Source organism: Amyelois transitella, chromosome 6, assembly GCF_032362555.1.
Source record: "Amyelois transitella isolate CPQ chromosome 6, ilAmyTran1.1, whole genome shotgun sequence".
Classification (NCBI taxonomy): domain Eukaryota; kingdom Metazoa; phylum Arthropoda; class Insecta; order Lepidoptera; family Pyralidae; genus Amyelois; species Amyelois transitella.
The window spans coordinates 7,230,159-7,254,699 of NC_083509.1; the positions used below are offsets into that span (position 1 = coordinate 7,230,159).

General features: G+C 33.8%; 1 protein-coding gene across 1 annotated transcript in view; it reads left to right on the plus strand.

The window, feature by feature from the left end:
- Positions 1-5,584: 5,584 nt before the first annotated feature.
- LOC106131218 (eye-specific diacylglycerol kinase) overlaps positions 5,585-24,541 on the plus strand; it is a 108,736-nt gene continuing 89,779 nt past the window's right edge. The window contains exon 1 of the mRNA XM_013330230.2: positions 5,585-5,789. The gene's annotated coding sequence lies outside the window, so the exon portion shown is untranslated. The remainder of the gene's footprint in view (positions 5,790-24,541) is intronic.

Here is a 24,541-nt window from a genome sequence, read left to right on the forward strand (position 1 = left end):
ACTAAGATAAGAAAGAGATAAATTAGGAAATTTCACAAATAACTAACCCAGTAAAATCATTATTTTGCTGGTAAGATTGGGTCAGACAGACATCAGTCATCATTACTAAAATGCCTAAGGGAGAAAAATCTCGAGCAAAAGAGTAGAATACGATAATGGTATTGTTATGTAGAAGTAACAGATCGGAATCTGAAAGGAACAAATTGAAAGGACCACAGTCCGTATAAAAATAAAATGAACCTATAATGATACCTATATAATTAAGCTATATAGAATATCTTGAACATGTACATACGCACATACCATAAAGAGGTAGTCTCTGCCTACCCCTCCGGGAAAGAGGCGTGATTTTATGTATGTATGTATGTACACATACCATCACGCCTGTCTCTTATTGGCGTAGGCAGACTATGGATTTCCACTTGCCGCATTTACTTGAGATTGTAACCTGGCTAAATTTATATCGACTGAGTATTTTTCGACCCCAGTCGGACTGTACAGTAAGTAAAAAAAGTATTTATTTTTTATTTCGTCTCCGTAGGCACAGAAAAATTACAAAAAATGTACAAAATATTGGTGGAGACTGGCGTCTGTTAAAGACTCAAGCCTGTGTAACAGTACGCCAAAAAATATAACATACTTGTACAGGTCTGAGAATTATAATAAAACATAAAGAAAAATGATCCCATGTTAACACTTTTTAAAGATAATTGACTTTTAAAATGATGATTTTACAAATTTCTGAATTGATTTTTGTTTTATGTTATTCGAGAAAACTGTCACTTTATCCATTATATAATCTTCTAGCATCATATTGATCTTCTCTTTTTTAAGTCAGTAGCAATAAGCGTTTAAGTCGATAGTGACGTAATGTATTCAGAGAGTGCACGATAAGCTCGATATTCAAAATAGATGGAGACTGCTTTCCATCGTGTTGCCATCCTTATCCTCACACGAAGAGTGTGATGTATAATGCATGCTTAAATCCGGCATCACGTTTCTTTCAGCACTGCTCCAATGATGTCATATTGAATTTTATATCCCATATCGCTTCTTTCTTGACGATTTCTCTGAAATATAAAATACTAGCTGTTACTCAAAAAAATTTTTTAAGACCTTTGCCTTAAACAATAGGAAAACTTTCGCATTTATTATTCTAGTTAAGGTAAAACTATTTTAAGGTTACATTTATGTTTGGCTAATAAAAATGGCTTCTCGCTTCTTTTCGGTTACCAGTTGTTTTGTATATATGTCAAATTGCAGCGAAGTCAGGGATTTCGTTTTTTGAATTTGGTGAATGCAGTGATACAAGTGTAGTCTCAGTTTTATTTTCTTTTTATATACTGGTACTCTTCATTCTCCTGGCGTCAATCCCGGTTACATCCTCACCTTTTTGGACAGCAGTCTGGGTTCTGCTCCTCGATTGCGTAAGTAAGGTCTATACACGGAGCGTTTTTACACTCCTATCTGATCTCCGCAAAAAAATTAGACTACCTTTCAGAGTTAAGGTCTTTTATTTTGCAAACGCCGAAGAATTACTTTGTAACTAATCAACAATTTTCTTTTCAGGTAAGTGTTTGTAAACATTTGGTTATCGAAAAACAAATTTGAAATACAAAGAAGACGTTATTGCCGCAAATTCAGCTAAGTATTTATTATTTGAAATACGAGTAATATTAAGGTTTCAATTATATTACTGTTGTTATATTTGAGCGCAAATACTGAAAGGTCAGCTCTATGGCTTAATGATGGATTTTTTAAATTCAAATTGTGACAGGTTGCTAGTCCACGGCCTATATGGCCTGCTGATGTTCAATCATTATTTAATAAAAAGTTTGACGCAGACTTTGTTGAGTTACCTGAGGTTCTCTATACACTACTAAGGATAAAAACGTGACTATTTATGTCTAATATATATGGCAAATAGACAATGGTTCGTGCCTGGGATCTCTAGGATTTAGAAGCTTAAACTGAAGTGATAAGACTAGTTACAATAATATAAAGCTTTTGTGCCGGATATTCTTAACACTGTAATACGACCTATATTAGGTCGAGGTTCCCTAAGGTCCCCGCTACGGAAATATTTATCTGTTTCGTAAGTTACCCTCATTTATATCCGCAGGTACACCTCTGTGTATATTGCATTAGCTACGTAATAAAGGCGAGCTTATACTGAGCCCCTTGAAATCTTACTGAAAAGAGAAAACAAGTCTATTAGTAAATACGGTGTTTAGATAAATTTACTACAAACAAATTGTAAAAGATCTTACGCTTCACTGTAATCTTATTATTTGCAATTAATTTTATTCCAAAGTTAAGAGTATTTTTGCAGTTCTGGGTGCTTAGTATCAGTGTATAGTAACCCTTTAATCGTCTCGCGTAAAATCAGTTTGCCGGGCGATACAACCTTTTTTACCCGTACTTTATTAAACCTTAGGTATAAAAGCGTATTAATGAATCCAATAAAGACACGGATTCAAATATAAATGTTAATAAACTATACTGATTAGTTCTGATATTATTTTATATACGTATTTTAAATTTACGAAAACGTAAATCTTATGAAATTACGGACTCTATACAACCGTGACCATTTTCTGCTGATCATTCAATATCGAGAAAGAAAACTCGGAAACATTTCATATTGCATTTTTATATGGAATCGCTTTTTTTATTTCTATTTCAACAAAACCCTTCTCTTAAAATGATTTAACTTGCTAATGAGCAGTAAAATTATGCGTAAAATTAAAATTGCTATCGGACCCTCCGACAACGCGCAGAGTTTCAACCTAAGTGATTAATAATATTAGAGATCGTACTACCTTCATTTATTATTCTTTTCCAGAAATTCGATACTTCAGAAACACAATAAATTTTCGTAAACAATTTTTTTCCAAAATTATTATCAAAACGGTTTAAACAGACATACAGATGAAAATCATCTTACATACATACATAAATCACGGCTCTCTCCCGGTGGAATACAGAGACTACATCTAATCACTTGCCATGATCCCTGCATAGTCTTTCTAGTTTGGCTAGTTTCTAGTACTCTTGACCTGATCTTTTACCACTCCGATTTGATCAAGGTATATTCGCCTAGGCTTCCCGCTTAAACAGCCGTTCACACACTCTATGTATATTTGCTTAGTCAACCTGCTTTCATTCATGCTCTCGATATGAGGAACCATCTTAGCATTTTCCTATATCTCTTTCACATCGCAACATTCCCTATGACGCTGTTTTTTATCTAGTCACTTAATTTTACACACACACGCAGACTATACTCCTAAGCGCTCTCATTTCCACCGCGTTTTTTCTACTTTCGTGCTTCAACTGCTACACCCAACTTTCACTTCTATACATAAGAGTTGGGACCAACACGCCCACATGCACCGCCAGGCGAGCCTTTTTGGACAACTTCTGACTGTTCATAAAGGCATGCAACGCTCCATTCACCTTCTACCCCGCATTCACTCTTCTAAATATAATCTAAATTTATAAAACAAATTCTTTACCTTTCACCGTTATAAGTTCGGAATGAACACGTGAATTTTAAAGAAGTTTCAAACAATAAGGACTTAACATGGAACCTACACTTGTTAGAAGTTGATGAAGTTTGCAGAGCGCTTCCCATTAAATATTAAATGTGATTTGCAGGTAGTGTATGTAGGTACTTCATCAAGTTGCCTTCAAAGTTGGCATCACCGTCATTGTAACTGGCGAACTAGGATCGTTGAATACTAGATAAAGCCGTGAATGAGACCATAAAGATTAAGTTTTATCGCGTGTTAAATAAAGTTCGTTCACAGGAGTTACAAAATGAAGATGGAAATAAGAACGTTTATAAACGACCTCGAGTAGAATACATTAAGCATTTAAATACATTGCATTGGTAGCTCTTTCTCTTGTTCGTTTTTCGGAAGGATCTTATTAATAAAAAATAATATACCTAGTTAATTGTTTGAATTCGGGATTCCCATAATCCAAGGTACGAATTTATTCCCATAATCCAAGGTACGAATTTATTCCCATAATCCAAGGTACGAGTTGTATCACCACAAGCTGTTGCAGCCTAAAACCTGTATAACTGAATTGAATTAATCCGGTAGTTTAGAGGTTGGCGGCATTCGCTTTATAATGCCCGGAGGTATTCATTATTGTTTCTTGTTTGATTGGCTCATAGACAAGTCTTAAATCATCTGACCGCCCGATAAGAATGATGATTTCTTGCTTCAGAAGCCACCTTAAGCCTTAGACGTCTGCTGGAGATGATGTAAATCACGTTTAAGGCGGTTTAGATTACAAACTTCAACACCAGCAATTAAACAGTTTTAGGACGATCTACACCCACTCTTAAAAGTTTACTTTACAAATGGTTTACTTTCTTCATCATTAACTGAGTAGAATGTATGGTTAATAGAAATAAAATGTAAAGAATATAGATTATCCTCACCTAACATACGGTGAGCATACGCGTAAACATACGATTCTCAGTCATAACTAAGGGAATCGGCAGTATTAGTATAGTAGGTTGAAGGTGTTGCTTGTAAAAAACATCACCCACGGCCTCGTAAGACAGCTAATGGATACTTTGAACTTCCAATTCTGACAGTATTAACAGAAAAGTTGTTTTCTTTTTGTTAGTTTGGTTTTTCAAAATAAATTCCTAAACCTAATGGCCTGATTCACTATTTCCCTGATGAGCTTTCACTCCTGAACAGTGAACGGATTTTGATTGACATTTTTAACCTTCTACGAGGAATAATCGGTATATCGGTACCCACGCCCTAAAAAGGAAATAAAAGTTTACCTATATAAACTCTTCAATGAGAGTAGAGTCGCGGGTAAACAGCTAGTGGGTTTGTAAAATTCCACTTAGTAGATACAATTCCAAAATTTTGTTGATAAAAGTGAAAGTTATCTATATTTGTTGTATTTTGTTACAATACAAATGAAAGATAATATTACTGAGTTCAAAAATAATGTTTGTCCCTTAGGGATTTCCCTAGGCTGTTATTTTTTTTACTTGTTTATCTTACGTATATGTTGACGCAAAAGAAACAAAGGCAGCAATTAGATATGAGGATACATCTATACATCGCAGCCGCTAATCCAAGAAGCCGCCAATGTACGTCTACGTCTTTCAACGCGTTTTCTCCGATAAATACTTAACGGCGCTAAAGGGCCTGTCATACTTTACGTTTTTAAACAAACCATCAACCTTACTCTTTTCATGTTAACAGCAAATTACTCTACGAAATATGATTTGAGTTTGTAGAACCGCACTCCAAAGTTAATAAGTACGTTTGCTAATAACCTGGTATACGTGTGTCATGTAATCTAATGAAGGAATACAGATACGAGTAATTTGTATCTTCTCACTTTTTTTAAGTGTCACTCAGGCACAAAAAGTTTTATGTTTCTTTTTAAACTTGCGATAAAGTAGTATAAAAAATGACACTATTTAAATATATCTAATAGGCTCTTAAGAGTGTGCGGGCCGGTATGCGAAGAATTTAAGGCATTGGGCGCGGGGCGTGCGCGGCAGGGGGCGCCCGCCCAGCGCTCAGTCGGCCACGGCTTGCCGCCCGCGAGCGAGCTAGCCCTTTACTGCTCCGCGTCCCAACTCTGACTAACATCGCTACTTCGCGGTAACAGATTCACAAGTTTCGTATTCATTGAATTAAAGAATTGTGTTAACAACAGTGCAGTCACCATGAGCGTCCACGAAGACGCCGCCGCCGGGTGATCTCCCACACGCGCATACTTCACCACCACGTGTACTTGTAAGTATCTCACAATTTTTAACTTATCTTTTCTTTATAAAACACTGCCTCTATAAAAATAGACCTATTAATAATTTCCTTTAATATTACAGCAGTAATCCCTTAGTGAATTTATGATTTTCAATTACCCATTGTCTTGTAAGGGTCTTCGTTAATTGGTTCATAAACTCAGCGAATTTACCTCTTAACAAGGAGGGTTAAATTGAGATGTCAATGATATTTGCTACTGGTTGACCCGAGGGTTTCGGGGTACAATTTGTCACTTGTTCATAAGTTAGAGCACGTGTACGGAGTAAATCTACCACTTGTTAGTGTCGCTCGCAATAGTTTCTATAGTAACATGTGCTAATTTTCCAATATAAAAAAAAGATCTACGTTTATTAAAGGATAAATAATAGGGGAAATAACTATAAATACTTGCTTGTGCTGGAAATTAAACTTAAGACCCCTATACCAGCCTGGCATGCAAGTAGACCACTTGGATGCCGACTGGCCAGTATTCGAAATATATGATCGAAGCTTGTATTTAACAAAAAAATTATTAGTTTTAAGCGTGATATCAAATATTTTTTGTAACAACATGCTTTTCGACAAGTTTTTTTCTCTTACACATACATATACATATATCCGGTGATGCGCCAATTTCGTTGGTGTAATCACCTTACGAGTGACGTGTACACCATAAAGTGAGCTAAAAATAAAAATAGAGAACCTTGTAACAATACACACTGGGAATCAAAAAGCCACTTATAGGTACAGTCCAATTATTATTATACTGAAATAAGAATAAACAACATCGATACTTTTTTTTGTACATCAATCAATGGCCATTTCGAAGACAACAAAATGAAATTACAGGTGTTAAAATTATATAATAATATATGTTATATAATAATATAATTATATACCTATATAATATAAGTTTGCTAATAAGATTAGTTTTTTTTTATTTAATTGTATTTGGTGCTTGATAAAAAGATATTTCAAGATTGTTTACCTTTATTGAAGAACCTAAAGAAGTGGAGTGTACAACTGTTGAATACAAATATTAAGTAAGGTACAGTTGCCATCTGTTGCTCGTGAGTAGTGGAACCATTATTATAATGTAGCATGAACCTTTAATTTATTTCAGTCAAATTCATGTCACTTGCTCCTGTTTTATGCTTGCTTAATCAGCGTTAAATTGAATTCCAAACAGTGATTTAATGAATAATGACACGTCTATTATTCAAAATAAACCTACGTGAGCAAAATCTAGTTTGTTAATTAAATTTATCATATGTAACTACGACATAGGTATAAGCAGTGTTTGTATTAGGTGGGCGTGAAAAGATTTCTTCAGTGATCCATAAGTTGCAGTAATTGAGTACAATTGGATGGCCTATTTGTGTATTTTCATACTTGATAATCCTAATACATATTTAAAAAAAATAATATTATGTAAGTACGTTTGTTTTCTTCTTGATGCTATGACTAATCCTTTTAGGAATTAACAATATGTTGGCATGCTCTTATTATCCATTTGAAATGAAGAATAAGAGAAGTTTTATACTTAACATTTTACGGGCTTAATTATACAAATTGTTTTGTATGGTAGGTAAGTCATAATCGAAGGAATCCATAACATACATTAATATACGCTGAATGAACAAGTGTGGATAGTACTTCTTCCTCCTGGCTATAGTACCATGTTTCATCCTCTCAACTCTGGAGAAGAGCCCGGGGTACCTTTGACCATATATCCTGGATTGGGTGAGTCAGGTCGCTTAGGAGCGTCACGCAGCGACTTCTATCTAACCTTCGTAACCTTGTAGTATCCAATGTATGGATAGTACTTGTTATATCTTTATTCAACATAAAGTTCCTTTCAAATTATATGGAAACTCTATTTTAAAAAGTATAATAATAATGGTAAACAATTATCCGGTCAATAGTAAAGTTAATACACATTTAATGAATGTATTGTTTAGAGAACGGCTTAGCTAACAATAGGTCGAGATACCATCATGGCTATTCCTAGTATATTTTAGGATCGAGGTAGGCTGAAGATATGCTTCACAAACTGGACTATAAAACTGAATATAACTCCGAATTTCACCGGAAAGAATACGAGCACCGTTTCAACTAAATATTTACCCACGTTAAACTAAAAACGTAATGTTATTGCATCTAACACGCACGCTTTCAACACATTCATATTTTATACTTCGGAATTGTAATAATATAGTGAGTTCTTGGTCCTATTGCTTGTTCTACGAGCTGGCATACATCTTTTATAGGAAATATTACTAGTTTTTCGCCGCCAAATTAAACCTCGCGATCATTTTATATTTTTACAAAATTGTGGATATCTCATTAGTCCCATTAGTCAGTATCATTGATGTGCCTGATCTATCCCACAGAACATAATTGATTGTATAATAAACCGTTTCTGATGCCCCAAGAACTGAAAATAACATTGACAGATCTTCAATACATTTTAAATTTCATCAAAATCAGATCAATAGTTTGAAAATTATCGCATTACATACATACAAAAAAATTGATTTATAGACTAATATCATACCTCTTTTTTATGAATTTTTTTTATTGAAATTAGAGAGTTCGATTCCCGGTCAACATAAAATGATCTTTCAAAAGTCCTCGATTACCTCTCCATAATAAAAGTAACATTAACTGGTTTTAACAAATGTTTACTAAGTTAATACTGTATACATATGGTCACGTCTGTATCCCTTGCGGGGTAGACAGAGCTGACAGTCTTCAAAAGACTGAATGGCCACGTTCAGCTATTTGGCTTAATGATAATATCTACTGCATTTTTAATATTACACCTATAAGAATTCGTTTTACACACACAAGTGAACGTTAGAAAGGAAATTACGGAAACAATTTCTCCGATGTAGCGTTTTATATTGTTATTTATAATATTTGTGCTACGGTTTAGAGTTCCTCGGAGAGCGATTTAAAGAAATTGGTTCTTGACTTTTGTGTTACAGAAAGAATTTTCAACTAAAATACAACATGAAAATAAAAATATGTTCAGTTGAACCTTGCATTATTGGACTTTATTACATAGAATAAGAATAATTTTTTTATTGATATTAGGGAAAAGTTAGCCGTTCATAATTTATGCTATTTCTGGAATCTATCTATATCTATCTATCTAATATATTTAAACGAGCAATTCTTGTATATATATAATCAGGATCTCGGAAACGGCTCCAACGATTTGTATGAAAGTTACAGATTAGGGGCTTTTCGACTCAAGGAATCGATTTATCAAGGTCCTAGGTTCGAGAACAGCTCGGTTCCCAAGATATATAAACAATTTAAAATCCGTGTTTTAAGAAACTATATCAACGCCATCTATAACGCCATGGCCGATGAGGGCCACACTAGGTATAAAAGTAAAAAACTCTTTCTACTCGATACTACATGGAGCTTTCTGATGCTAGAAATTAATCCGTTCATAAATACTGCTATTTTGTCTTTCAGCGATGCTATTATTTCTTTGGGATTTTCCTAGGTTATTTTCTGAAGCTTTTGATTGACGAACGTGTTCATATTTGATAGCAACTCACCGTCCGTGTCAATAGTAGTTTTTCTACTTATCATTAGATGACCTTTGTCGTACTTCTTATAGATAAGTTTGCTATCGGATGCATTCGCTATTCGTGTCTATTATGGTTTTTTTACTCAATAGATGGCGGAATTCCTCGTATTTCTTGTGCGGAAAACAAAGAAGAAGTATTTGATTTGAGGTTAGACCAAGAAAATCAATTGTTTACTTGAACTATTGACAAATGTGTCTTTAGAACCCACGAGTTTACTTAAAAATGCCTAAAAGATCAATGTAATTATGAGGATGGAATTAAGTGTGGTTTTGTATAAATAGTAAAAAAATGTTTTATATTTTATATAATATATATTTCGTCTGCATTTATTCAAATGGGTTTAAAAGGAAAAAAATAATTCCTTCGCTCAAACCTGATTAGTTTCGAAGTTAGGGCAAAGATTCTCAAAGAACAATACTAGCAATTACTGTAAAGTGGAACGAGTATCTAATCTTCCACGCTATTAACACGAGATTAATATCTAATGACTAAGAAATGCATTTTTTACTTTTATTAAGATATTCCTACGCATTTTTCTATCTATACTCTGCTACTCTCTTTTGATTTTTACAACATTAAGATTTACTTAAGAGTTGACAAAGCTTTAGAAAGTGTTTATAAGTCTACATTTTAACATTTACTTAGTACAAAATAGTATTATATTATATATTTATATATTTCAATTCCAGCACCAATTGTTCCTATTACTTTGTCGCTATTGCGGCTTATGTGACCTCATTGCTAGTATTATTCAACAAATCAATCGATATGTATCGATGAAGTTAGAATTTACAATGATTAACATTTTATTGTAAGCGATAGGTCTACTAAAGAAAACATCGCGCGTTGAAACCTGCACTTTAGCTGATTGCCGGCTAGTATGTGAAACGGAAAAGCAATATTCAACCACTTCATTAACAATGCCAAGTTAATGTCAGCGTGCGTTCGGGTGTTTAACTTAAGTATTTATGAGGAATATTCACTTCGTAGACAAGTAATAGTACTGTTGGTAGTACAAAACATACGTACTTTTCATACTTATATTAAAAATACGAAAGTTTCTAAGTTCCCCCAGTAATATCGCTTAGACATTGGAATGACGTAATAACCTAAACATATAGAGATTTAAGGCGGACGAAATTGCGGGCAGCAGCTAGTATAGTATATGTATACTATACTAGCTGCTGCCCGTATGCTGCAGCGTATATGTATACGCTAGAAATGGAAGAACAATCAATTCATTTCCGCATTGCTTCCTTTTACAAAAGTTTATAATCAGATTTCACATCAGATTGTCCTGTTAGGAGTATACAGATATAGAGGGAAGTTCTGTCCAATTGAGTGATAAAATGAAAATTCACGTTCATATTTTCAAATAATGAAAAAGCAGCGTTTGACTACGTTATATTCAAATCTCTTTGTGGTGGTTTCGCGTTCATGAACAATATCAAACAATCTAGTTTTCCGCTACAGTTTTCTCGCTCGTATGGCCTTAGGGCCTAGAGCTTTGTTGTTGTGGATTAGTTCAGTGTATTTTATATTTCGCCATCAATGTTGAAAATAATATTTATAGCAGAAATGTTAGATGGCATTGTACATAGCCCTTAACTCTTAATCTTACACTTACAATTTTTTTATCATTGGTGGATAAAATGTAAAGTCAACATAACGCCTTCTTTGCATGACATGCTTCATCTTATAACATGAAACCGAACGGCATTTCATTTTTTAATGCGCCTTGTTTTGTATTTTTAACACGCGTAAAGATGTAACAGGCTTTAATCATTGATCCCTTTTAAGGATATACTAAAGCTTTCCATATATTTCTCGCAGTAAGCCGCTGTCTCAAAGCCTGGCTATTGTACATTGGATGAGACCAGATAAGCCGTGACGGCTTTCAGAGAAATCAAAGACAACTTAGGTTATGCTTTACTGTAGCGTAGACTGTTCAATTCATAAAATCTTTTTTATACGATTATACAGTTAAGTCTGTTTCTAGCGTGAATATAGTCTGAAACTAATTCATGTCTGTAGGAATAAAAATGTGTATGTATTAGAATTAAATGTCCGTGTCACGTAAGGAAGATACCGAAATGATTATTCTCGAAACGATTCCCAAAGCGAATGTAAGTAAATAAGTACATACATTATATTAGAAGTATTTATATGTTAGAAATTTTTATTTTTCTTCTTCTTTATAAGCATATTTTTAACAATAAAACTATCAAGTTGTCATGGATTAAGTCAAAATCTCTGGGAAAATGTTGTACAGTGTTTTGTTTAGACGGGAAAGTTGTAAGTCAATTTAATATCATGAAGTCTTAAAGCTGGTAAATAAGTTTACCTCAAACATTTCTGTTTCTTATTTTCTTTACCTCAAAGTTACTTATAAAAATCGCGCGAGAACAGTATTTTTCCGGGATAATAAGTACCCAGTCGTGGTGTCCAGGATGCTAAAATATAATAGTACTAAGTTTCTTCATAATACACCTGGTAGTTTTTGCGCCAATCTTGAATAAACCGACAATAGACAGACAAAAAATTTTTAATTACATTTAAGATTTGATTAATTCATATAATCACTTCTATATCCCTAAGACTGACAAGCCGAGACGTTCAGCTATTAAGCTCAATGAGAGAATCGAGATTGTAATAGTGAAAGGTTATTAGCCCATCGCCTAAAGAAAAATCCCAAGTTGTAAGATTTGTAATCGATCTGTAGTAGCACCACGTGCCATTAATTTATCTAATGTTTTTAATGTATAGAACTTATTAAAATTTTGACATTCATAGATAATGAATATTCGTTTCGGCGATAAAAATCGCTCCATTTGTCGTTTTTGAAAGTTAATAAACCGATAAAAGAATGTTAAACCCAGTTGAAATTCAGGGAACACTCAGTTCTATCGGCTGAGATAATGTGCTTCCGGCGTCTCATATAAATCCCCAACAATTAGGTTTTGATCCGTATATTTTCAACTGGAATCTTGTTCATCTGATTTGTAGGATTTCTCTCGTTTTTATTATGTTTAATTTAGTTTTTCACTTGTCTTTATAAAAAATGTTCTTCTGAAATTATTGTAATTTTAACCTATTTGTTTTTTTAAAACACAACCACCTTACATTGTAAAATAATTTCATACGGCATTGGAAACTCTTACTCGTAGATATGTGAAGTTATAAATAAAGTAGCAAAAAACATAGCCTTTGTTTCCTAGCATTGTTGTAAAGATGTAGTCTCTGCCTACCTTTCGGGAAAGAGTCGTGATTGTGTTCCAACTTCTAGCACCTGTGATCGTAGTATTTCTTCCTATAAAGTTCAATTCGTCGTCAACATAAATCTTTTGCGTTGTGATCTCAGCAGAAACGAGTTTCGTAGCAACGCTACGACCAAGTGCTACGCCACCGTAGAGGATATTACTTTGGCTACGAAATTCAGAATTTAGATACTGTTTTGCGTTCTTGTGGTTACCCGTATTTGCAATTTTAAACCACTTAATGAATTTAATAAAAGCAAACCATAACAACCCTGGTTTTAAGTCTGTACTGTTCCTATCTAGTTACATGAATAGATTTAATGAAAAACTTAGTTTTATAGGTAATATGCTAAGTTTTAATTAGGAAAAAATCCTCTTTTTTAGTGAAAATAGCTCGTATTAAAGTAAAATTTTCATGTATCCGTGGGGATTTTCACAAAAAAATAAGCTTTTAATTGACATCTAGCAGTTTACATAATTTACATAAAAGTGTTAAATTATAACAGATACACATACTACCTTGCGCATTTATTATTTATATAAGTATTAATAGGAATGTGCCGTGTGGTTCCCAGCACCAATGAAAAAAGAATAGGACCACTCTATCCATTTCCCATGGATGTCGTAAAAGGCGACTAAGGGATAGGCTTACACAATTGGGATTCTTTTTTTTTAGGCGATGGGCTAGCAACCTGTCACTATTTGAATCTCAATATTCATTCATTTCAGGGCCATTCAGTCTTTTCAAGACTGTTAGCTCTATCTACCCTGCAAGGGATATAGACGTGACAATATGTATGTATGTATTAATAGGATGGATGCATATTGAACGGCCCTCATTAAAATAAATCAATGAAAACCTTTTAAGGATTCGTCATTCTGTAAAAGAGGCTGTACACAGTAATTACATGAAAGCTGTTTTAGGCGCCCATTCATTCGTAATTACAGTGCGAATAATGCTAATGACTAAAGCATTGTACAGCTCAATGAGTTTTCACGTAAAAACCCGATGTGAACAAAATATAAGGTGCTTTTATCTGAACAGTCGACAACTACTACGGAAAGAATGTACAGTTACAATTTATTTCAAAAATATGAACATGGTAATGATAAGCCAGGCAGATAAATAATTCTACTGTATTCCTAAAAACTAATGATAGAACAGAATAATACATTTTACTGGAACTTCATAGTTCTAGCTAGATATTATTTTATCGGGTTAATAAAATACTCGTAACGATGTACCTTTAGTTATTTTCTATTGTTCTTTGTGGATTAAACATGTCAAGTACGATTTACATTTTTTCAAATATACCAAGGATGGTCTAATCAATCAGTATTCATTCTTACGATAAAGTTATGGAACTACTTTACTATACTACAGTCGTCTCACTTAACATCTATTTACTTTACACAGGACATACCTAAGTATGTCATCAGTAAGACATACCTAAGTAATAGTCATAAGTGAATAAATGAACGCACAGATAATGAAAATTGAGATTCTAGTACTATAAAAAATAACTTATAATGGACAAAGAAAACACATATCTCAGTATAGTATTTAGTCAGTCTATTGTGAAATTCAGCATCAACCCATCCCATTTCAAATATAGAGACAGACAGGCAGTTCATATTACTACCGCTTGTCTCCAGAATAGAAATGGGTATGTATTAATAATGAGTTGGCAACGATGTTATTTAATATTTTTTAATATGTATTGTATTTTGGAAGATCTACTTCCAAGTATAGCTTTATAAATTTTATACTTGTACTGAAATCCAAGGACCAAACTTTCTAACGAACATTTGATGAGAGAAATAAAATAAAATTTATAAAACTACGTAATCGTACTATGCATAAATTGTCGTTCGTGATTTTTTTCATTATGTATATCACTTACAGTACGTCTCTTTACCGGAGGGGTAGTCCGAGACTTTATCTTTCTACTTGGCATGATTACTTCTTATTTCACCAGAGCGTTCCTGGTTATCATATGTGCAAAAAACCACTTATAAAATCAAAACAATCTCCCCATTTTGGCAGGACGAGTCTGATAATAATATACCGTGACAATGGCGCCCGGTCGAGTGGTGATAAGCTGTTCTCTATTTTGCTGCCGAGTTCTGAGAAAATACGAAGTATTTAGGTTATTTTACATACAACTTAAAATAACCTAAATACTACTATGGGGTTGGCTTACTTTTAACAAAGTGGTAGTGGAAGTGGTTTATACCTGGTAAAACTTGGACCACATTGTTCCTCTAAATTACAATACAAATTGTATGTAAAAAGGAATGTACTTATTTATAAACTTTTAAATACAGAATATACGTTACTCTGGACTCTCATTATTTTATACTTCGTTAGCTGGAAGCCTCGCCATCGCCACCTATGTATGAGCCTCTCATTAGAGCATCCTCAACGTCGCCGCAACGGCGTCATGACGCTTCAATCTCTGATCTCTCGATTTTCTATATCTTTTTATATTGTTTTGTTTAGGTCTCTCTTGAATATATAATAACGACAATATTGAAGATTAGAGTTCTTTGCCCTGGCCTCGCTTAGGATCTTACAACACTGTGGTTTCTAAAAAGACGATCCATAGAAATCGAATAATGTAAGACAATACATATGCCAATTGAATGAATGACGTATCGTTCTCGTCGTCAGTTGTATATCTGTTAAAAAACCTAAAAATTGAAATGCAATATTAATATTTTATGGCGTCGCAGTCATCACTAGCGCTGTCATATTCACCAGTTGTTCTAAAGTACAAAATTATATCGATATCTATGCATTTACATATATATGAACTAATAAATTATATTACATTAATACAATGTAGGTAAACGTAGGATCGTTTGATCGTCGATCGAAAAGAAACTAAGATTTAAATCACTTATAATAGAGCAAGAGCCCGTGAACGCCAGACATACCTTATTTTGTAAAAGCTCAAAGTTTCTGTAAATATGCCTCTAGTACAGGTAGGAACGATCCCCACCTATGGTACTTACTCAGGCAGTGGTTGCTTTGGCAGGTAGCAGGTAATAAAGGTATACTTTTTTCAACCTGAAATTCGTTAATTTGTAAAGCTCAATTTTTTGATATTTTATCCGTAATAATACACAAACTCGCGTTACTCATTGCCAGACACGTACTATGGTTGCAACCCCTTGCCAGACGCCCCTAAACTATAATATTTTGTAACTCTACTTACGTCATTTTGTAAAATCTGAATTTAATACATATTTTTTGGGGAATTATTCAAACAAAGTTTCTGAAGTAGCCAGACATTTTTGAAGGTTCTATTATCCTGCCAGACGCATTGGAGTGAGCAAAAGATGCAAGAGTGCGGAGTATATGTAGTAACTGGAGCGAGTGGGACAGTTTACTATGCGTATATAACCGTCCGTTGAATAATACAAAATAAACTAGGGATGGCGATCTAAGATCGATTAATCGAAAAATCGATTTGGAGCGAAAAAATCGATCTTTTTAATCGATCGTATACATTGAATCGATCTCGTGAATCGATCTCAGACATTCTAAAATCGAGATACGATTTTTTCTGTTTTGGTTTAAACCATACAATTAATTGAAGGCCCGTATTACAAGAGTGCTGCCGGTTGATTACTCAAAACCTCGCAAGATGGCTGTATGTGTAGTCTCCTTCGCCTCACTTCTCATCAATGAACTTGTTACGTTTATAAATTATAATCATATTCTTTAACCTATATGCGCCACCACCGTAATCTGCTGTGACAACTTAAAACTCGATTTTAAGCTTAACATACATATCGTTATGGTTTAAAATTGTTTAATTTACATCCCAAACATACTTAGCAACCACAGACAACAGAAATTAATCTATTACTTTGAATAAAGGAATATGGGATTTCCACAAGTTGCTTGTCAAAAAGCAACTTTCTATGTATAATGCACTTGCACAGGAAACTTAGGGTTTAAATGACGAACTTAAACATTATTTATCGCAGGCAGTCGTGGACCTGAAATATGATCCTATACATTACTGGCAAGAGCTAAAAAAACATCAATAGCCATGACGTATATGACTATTGTGGCATCATCCGTTCCTTGTGAGCGCCTGTTTTCAGTTGCTGGAAACATAGCAAATGATGAGCGGAACCGCTTGGATCCCGGTAGACTTGACAGATTGTTGTTTTTAAAAAGGTAAGGTATTAATCATTGGGAACTTTAAGTCAAATTATCTTATTGTTTTTGATTAAAAAAGATTTGAAAATAAATGTTTTGTTTTCTACCTGATCTGATACATTGATGATAATAGTAATAAAAATAATTGTTAAAAGAATTTGATAAAAAGATCGTTAATTCTAACATTTGTCTTGTTTTTTATGAATTTGATTTATACTTACAGTGAAAAAAACATTTTGGAAAAATATCGAATTTTTGAGGATTGATTCATCAGGTCACATCCCTAAAATAAACGACAGCTGATGCGCAATGAAACGTCGCAAGAAACCGAACACTCTGTCCCACTCGCTCCAGTTACTACATATACTCCGCACTCTTGCATCTTTTGCTCACTCCAATGCGTCTGGCAGCATAATAGAACCTTCAAAACTGTCTGGCTACTTCAGAAACTTTGTTTGAATAATTCCCCAAAAAATATGTATTAAATTCAGATTTTACAAAATGACGTAAGTAGAGTTACAAAATATTATAGTTTAGGGGCGTCTGGCAAGGGGTTGCAACCATAGTACGTGTCTGGCAATGAGTAACGCGAGTTTGTGTATTATTACGGATAAAATATCAAAAAATTGAGCTTTACAAATTAACGAATTTCAGGTTGAAAAAAGTATACCTTTATTACCTGCTACCTGCCAAAGCAACCACTGCCTGAGTACCATAGGTGGGGATCGTTCCTACCTGTACTAGAGGCATATTTACAGAAACTTTCAGCTTTTACAAAATAAGGTATGTCTGGCGTTCACGGGCTCTTGGGCTATAAAGGCTTTTTAAGAAAATTAGCCAAAACATTCAAAAGGGTCTAATTATGGCTACTTTCAATAGAATTCCCACATAAGTCTATTTGAAAAGCTAACTGAAAAAACCTTAACTTTAACACATGGTTAGAAACACTGAGGAAAAAGTTAAGCATTCCATGTTGCGATTCCGTTTGATTTTGAAAGCGTTTATCTTGTTTAAGCACTCCAATCCAACATGGAAACGCTTTTCGCAGGTTACATGTTTATTGTCATTAGATAATACCATTTGTATAATTTTCGCTTGCGGTGGGGCAGTATATCAATGAGTTTTACGTTAATAAAAAGCTTATTTCTCATGAAGGATTGTTAAGTTTCAATTTTTAAAACAATAAAGTCCTAAGTAATAACTATTTGTATGAAAGTATTTCTATCAGTTCTTGTATTTTTAATGAATAATAGTAATTAAGTCTCTCCTTTCTGACACTGTCAACAGCGGATCCAGTTTGACAACAACAATGAGCAATAATATTTTAACTTATCTACGTAATTTAGCCAAATCACCTAACTTGACGTATGGGTTATTATTTTTTCAATACATATTGGACCTAGTTCAATCGGTAAGACTTTGTTTGTACCCTCCGATCGTTCATCTCCCAATTTACTCGAAGGTCAAAGTAAATTGTTTTTTTTTTAATAATAATTTGACTTCCACTCTAAAACACAAAAGGAAAAGTTGTCAGCAGTAAGTGAAATTATTAAATTTCTTTTAGGGTACAAAATCTACGTTGTCCGTCTTCTCTTAACATTACCTGAATATTAAAATGTTTTAATTAACTAGATACAAATTAATGAGAAAATAAAATGTTATTTTTAAACAAAAAAAAGAAGAGGATTGTTCAAAGAAACATTCTGTAGATTTTTATTTCAATACATTATTTATTTTCTTTTCATTAAACATACCTATATGCATACATATAAAATATATATAAATATATACGGGACAAATTACACTGATTGAGTTAGCCTCGAAGTAAGTTCGAAACTTGTGTTACGAGATACTAACTCAACGATACTATATTTTATAATAATAATAAATACTTATATAGATAAATATCCAAGACCCAGGCCAATCAGAAAAAGTTCTTTTCTCATCATGCCCTGGCCGTATTCGAACCCGGGACCTCCGGTGTCACAGACAAGCGTACTACCGCTGAGCCACAGAGGACGTCCAAATTATAATTATAATAAATATAATTATGTCTAAATTCCTTGGGGGGTAGACAGAGCCAACAATCTGCAATAGTTAAGCTTTAAGGCTTAATGATGGGATCGAGATTCAAATAGGGACAGGTTGCTAGCGTATTGCCCAAAAAATAATCCCAAATAAGCCTTACTCTTAGTCGCCTTTTACGACATCCATGAGAAAGATAAACAGTGGTACTATTTTAAAGTGCCGGGAACCGCACGACTCTTTTTATTGAACTTCATCAGTTATTCTACTTAAGACCGTGTGAAAATAATCCAAACATACGAGTAACCTATTCTTACACTTATGCCAAGAATTCTTACGGAAATAATCATCCTTTAGTTCATATATATGTTTATGTACAAATACATACATACAGACATCATAATACAGGCATAGGGACAGACGCGAGAAGCGACTTTGCTTTATACTATGTAGAGATTAAGATGTGATTGGAGAATTAACTTTTTTAATTAACAAGATAATCAAGAAGATATAAGGTTAGCATGATATTTAGAGTTATTTTTGTTTTAACCAACGTACCCTTAATTGCCCTAGTTTTGGGCCAAAGCCCTTTCTAATACTCAATATCATGTCGAGACAAAACAGCATTGGTCTCACAGGTTTAATTAGCCAACCTTGTTTTATATTAACAATATGTATACTATCTATGTATTTTTTTTACACTGTAATGTGTTTTGTTGGCAAAAACGTAGAGAGAGTTGCGTCGATGGGTACCTGCTATTTGATACTTTGCTACATATCCCATATTGCTGGTTTAAGTGCCATTGATCTGTTTGATATGTGTGATGATATTATCTATGTGTGATATTAAGTATTTGTGGCGACTTCGCATTTATGCAGCAAGTTAAAATTGTAAGGTTAAGGCAAATCATTAAATAAGTTCCCGTGTTTTGTGAAAGATAGGGCAATGTTTGAGTAAGTGGTGGACGTCCAGAGGAGTCTTGTCGTCTCAAGGACATCAATCGTCCTCAGTGATTTTGTTTTTGTGCAGGTATGTCTTATGGTATCCGAGTCCTGACAAAATTTGTGTGATGTGGACGGAAAGTTTGACATGTTTTCTGAATCGGGCTATTGCAAAGATGGATTGAAAGAGTGCTATCTATGTATTGAATTTGCTGTGTGGTTCTCAGTACTTTAGAAGAGAATCGCTTCATATCTTTCCCATGGACGTCGTAACAGGCGACTAAGGGAAAGGCTTATAAACTTGAGATTCTTATTGCAGGCGATTGGCTAGCAACCTATTACTACTAGAATCAATCAATTCCATTATTAAGCTGTATACGGCTGAATGTGGCCTTCCAGTATTTTAAAGGCTGTTGGCTCTTTCTTCCCCGCTAGGAATATTGACGTGATTATACAATACAATGTAATGTATGTATTATGTTTTGTGAATGTAGTGTATAATAAATATGATTAATTTATACCTACGTCAAAATATATTTTCGAAGTTCGACGAAACTACATACGAAAATACAAGTGTGCCACTTGCTTTTATAAGATTGAATAAGAACTTTTAAAGCCAGGAAAGTTTTACGTCACCAAAAAGAGGTGCTTACCCATAGAAAAATTAATAGGCTTGACTTATATGTGTCATGTCAGTCATGAGAGATTAAAAAAATTTGTGTATGTTATATATAGTATATTTAGTATAGTATAAGGTTTATGGTATTTGTTATACTGCAAAGTATGTAAGTATGTTTATGATACAAAATTTATTATCACCTATACAGGGTGACATTTAAAACAACTGCATCCTTTTAAACATAGACTATACCCATGCTTCTAAGCCGTTTGAGCCTATTTTTATATAAATTAAACGTCATTATTTTCACATTTAAACCCTTAAAAACTACGTCACACGCTTTATTATAGACCAATACTACAAAAAGAAATTAAAACTAAACATGTAAATAAATGTCTGAAAAATAAATCATTTTTCTAGTATCCAGATCAAGTAAAGTACAGAGTTGTCGAGATCGCTCAGCTGAATGAATTGTGTTGTTGACCTCTGAATCTTACGCGTCGCTTTTCCGCCGGCCGGGGTGATATGACATATTTAGGATCGTGGATTTTGATACGTTTATTTTTTTTCGTACTTTCTGAAATATGAACCGATATATTTCCTTTAACGTTTTTAAATATCCTTAAGATGAGTACGCTTAACAGTTAAATTTATGCAGTTGAATTAAAAGTCACCCTGTATAAGACTGTTAGACAACGCCATTAGCATTAAGTCCGCCTATTGTTATTTACAAATTGTAAATGTTACAATAAAGAATATACAAAATATATGTGCGATCAGAAAGGAAAAAAGAAAACAAAACTAACTGATTAATTTTACTCTATTTCTATTAGAAAAGCGTTAAAGTCAAACGTATCGGGGAATGGGATTCGTTTCAAACTTTAAATACCTATTTTAAGTAAGTCAGGTATATTGTATACATGTTTGGAGCACTTTCGTAAACGTCCTGTCCAAATGTTGAAACGGTGGTGTAACGCACTGACGTCAGTATTGCTTTATGATTCAATCTGACGTTAACTGAGCTCTCATCACAAACATAGAGAGTATAGATGCTACAGAGATATAACCTGCAAGCGTATTTATAACTTTGTATGTAGAAAACATACTAAAGTTTCAAAACGTAGTATGTATAATACCTACTCTAAAATCATAAGATAGATTTTTTGCCTATATGTGATTATTGCATTTACAATACAATACAAATTATCTTTATTGCCCATAAAAATACATATGTAGTAGATACATACATAATTTACCACGTAAATCACTCCATATTATACTCGTTAATTAAAGTCCCTCTATTTTCTCCGACTGTATATACTTATGCGCTAATCTTAAAAAGGTTTTGAACCTGTTTGAAATTGGAAAGAGAGTTTTCTGAAGAAGGTTTATATCTATAAATGCTACCCGTGCGAAGCCGGGGGGATTCCCTAGTTTCTGATATTGATGAAATTTATGTATAGATAACGAAACTAGTATTTTTTTCAATACCTTTTTTCGCATAATAGATATAATATGTGGATATTTCATTAAAATAATAAACGAATCAAATTTTAATATTATCAATTCTATAGCCTCATTATTTTGTCTTCTTGTCCAGCTGAGTGCAGCCCGTTCTAAATATATCATAACAGTTTTACTCCGAGTAACAGGCGCCGTCGATACTGATATCTCGAGAGAAAACTTCATTCGTAATCACTCATAATCGTTACATAGTAATAAGCTACATCATTACCAGGTGAAACACACAGACCTAGATATGTCGTCTTTATCCCCGGGGTAGACACAGCGAGTAATCTCAAAGCTGGAATAGTTTGTAGGGATTAAGGATCACATTTTGATTGTAATGAACAATATAAATGTATAAATATATAAAATAAAATTTTAGGAACAAACGGACAACCGGCCCGTTTTTATGTATATAAATGCATGCACGAAACCCTTTCGTCCCGCTAAAGATTCGGCGGATGAGTAATTTTGAAATGTCTATTTGACCAGAGAAAAGAGTTTTGTGTTCGTTCCTCTACGCCGGAATACTTATTTATTTCTTCCATACTTAGCTAATAAATTTTTGCGTATACTCTTCCTGACTTCGCTTCATTTTCTATAAAGTAAGCCTTCAACCGCTTCACTTTATATTGAATTTGAGAATCGGGAATAGTGACCGATGAGAAGAACGTACACTATATGTTTATTGTTTGCTAAAAGACTAGCATGGAAATTAGTATAAAATTTAACTGTAATGGTGTCTACAACTTTTGATAGCCTTTCATAACTTACGATTATAACAACCATAACCAGTAGTTATCTAAAGATCTTATCAAATTTCCAGAATCTAAATGTGATTGAACTTCATACCAGTCTATTGTTGAATTTTCCAATAGCTAGCTGCTCTACATTACAATGGCGGTTGTACCAGTATAATTTGAATGCGGTATTACATTCAAAATTTCATCATCCAAAGCTATTCAAATTAATAAATTTTCTGTTACACAAAATCGCTTGTATTTTTTGTCCGTGCTTTCTCTTTTGTGTTCAGTAAGTACTGCGATTTTGGTTTAATTTAATATGATACAATATTTGACTGATAACCATGTAGGTCTGATTGGTTTAATGCAAACCAATACAGCAAACACTGATGTGTTTATTGTGTAAATCATCTTCATATTGATAAACAAACATAATGTCATAATGTATATACATAATTATGTCGTACAATTAGATCAACAGATGTTACTAAAAGTTTGATATCATACACAGTGCAGTAGTTAATAATTCATGAATTTTTAAATTTTGACAAACAATTTAAGGCACATAGAATATAAAAATAAACATTTATTTTTAATAGGGTGTCGCAATATAAAGCAGGCATAGTATGGCGAGCAACGGCTAATAAAACTATAAAAGTCTCCAGTACATTCCGTTTCGCCGGCAGCTTGTAGCACCACAAAGTTAGGTTTTAGAAAGGAGTTCAAGGAAGTTGGAGGGTCCTCGTCACGTCTGGCTTGGAGAAGCGCGGATGGCTTTGCAAAGCGACACTCTGAACAAGTGAAATGGAACGCGTGCAAGAACAAGTCAATACGGAAGGTACAGTTTCTTTAGACATTTTACTCCCTTTGAAAGATAAAAGTTTACTAGTAAATATCTGCGATGATGAAGTTATGCTATGAATAATATTCCGGTTCTTTACTTGGATGCTGAAGATTATGAAGAAGATAAAATAAATAAATAGATTAATGTGACATGAACTACCATCGCCTGGATCTTAGTTTTATCCTGATATATTTTCTTTCTCTGTAGAGGTCTTGACATGTGTGATTAGATAAAGCTGCAGTGAGCCAGGATTTTAGCACATTTAAAATTTTAAGTATCTAAGTATACATTAAAAACCGATAACTCCGACTCCGCAGAGAACATAATTCCGTTGCCTTATTAAATTTTATATTTTACTTGACTCCATTAACCTCATGATTTTGTACATTTTAGCAAAACCGCGACAGCCATAGTCTAATTAAGTAATATTAACCACAAGAGCATTGGTTAGTATATATGTACATAACTTGGAAAAAAGTCATTGGTACATGGCCGAGGTGGGATTCGAACCTGTGCCTTTCTGCGCATCACACCTTTTAACCGAGAAACTTTCCTATTCGACCATTGACGACGTTCAAATACATATTTGGCTATACAATTATTTCGACTTAAATTCTCGCAATTTTTTATGTGAACTTGCAGCAAAGTATTTAATATATCGTGTTACTTGTATAACATTGTATGAGTTAATTGCACTACCTACTTCTGACTTATTTATAGTACTCATAAGTAGTTAAAATGCCAACAGCAACCTAATTTCGTATTCCCTTGCACAATGAAAATACCATAAGATTTTTACTGCTTCAAGTGAGGAAATTTCTGCGTATATACAGACGCCGGGGAAACATTTGATCGTCATATTTACTCAGTTCACGGTCTTTGGAGGCAACATTATCATTAATAATTGATTCGCGACTGTCAGTCACCCAGGCGGGCTGTGCGAGCGCCCTCACGTCAAGTTGCGGGCCGCGACCCATTTCACCCTATTCTGAAACTGAGATATCTGTTTTGTGTTAAATATT